At 47.8% G+C, this 1,049-nt stretch overlaps 1 pseudogene; it reads left to right on the top strand.

Annotated features, from left to right (window-relative positions):
- The first annotated feature begins 352 nt into the window (after window positions 1–352).
- On the top strand, window positions 353–552 carry LOC122440840 (annotated as a pseudogene).
- The last annotated feature ends 497 nt before the right edge of the window (window positions 553–1,049 follow it).

The following is a 1,049-nucleotide window of genomic DNA, read 5'->3' as shown; positions in this document are numbered from 1 at the left end:
GACATGAGTGAGCAAGCTCCGGGAGCTGGTGATGGACAGGGAAGGTGTGCTGCAGTCCACTGGGCCGCACACGGGACACGTGTTGAGCGACTGAACTGTTGATGTGCTGAGTCGGACACAACTAAGCAACTGAACTGAACTGCATCCTTGTTTACTGATAGAGCAGGAAATAGTCCATTTCTCACTCTCTAACACCATATAAACTCTAAATAATTTACAGATCTCAATATGAGGACAGGCACTCTAAAACCCTTGAGGCAAATATAGGCAGAAAACATTGTTGTAAACTGCAGCAAAGTTCATTTTGCATCCACATCTTGGAGTAACAAAAAATAAAACAAAAATAAGCCAAATGGACACCCTGAGCTGGGATGGCACCGCGACGCTGACCAGGTTCCTGGGCCTGCGCTACCACTGGCTGGCCAGAAACTGGGTCCCCCAGCGAGCACGAGGGGCACCATGGGCGCCATGGGGCTGGTGTGGGCCACTGACTGGCGGCTGATTCTGGACTGGGTGCCCTACGTCAACAGCAAGTTCAAGAGGGGTGACTAATTAAATTCACCCCTTCGGGCCCCGGTGGCGTCTGCTGGTGTGCCTCCTGCCGTCTGCATCTGGAACAGCCCAGGCTCTCTGAATGGACTCTAGGAAGTCCCTGGCAGGAGTTCATTTCCTCTGTTGGTGGAAATAGCTTCAGTGTGTGGACATGAGAGTCAATTCCTAGGCAGGTTGATAAGAAGTCCGGGGGTCCCCAAGGAGAGAGGGGTCTGGAATTCTCAAGGAGGAGGAAAGGACAGATTTTTTTTTTCCTCTATATTCCTTAGGATTATATAATAATAATGTATCCTGCTTGAGGACAGATTCTGGAAAAAACCTTCTGGCTAATCCTGTTATCTTAAAATGTAAATTATGGGAGTGGGTTTAGTAAGGTCTTTACAACCTCCTTTGGATTCACTGTAATAACTAATTAAAACTATATAACTCCATTGCTAACACTAGTGAGGGGGCACTCTTTCTGTCCCCTTGTGATATCTATGTCAGAAGCTTTCTCT

Source organism: Cervus canadensis, chromosome 4 (assembly GCF_019320065.1).
Source record: "Cervus canadensis isolate Bull #8, Minnesota chromosome 4, ASM1932006v1, whole genome shotgun sequence".
Taxonomy (NCBI): Eukaryota; Metazoa; Chordata; class Mammalia; order Artiodactyla; family Cervidae; genus Cervus; species Cervus canadensis.
The sequence above is the reverse complement of the archived record's forward strand: the minus strand, read 5'-3'. Positions and strand labels throughout refer to the sequence as shown.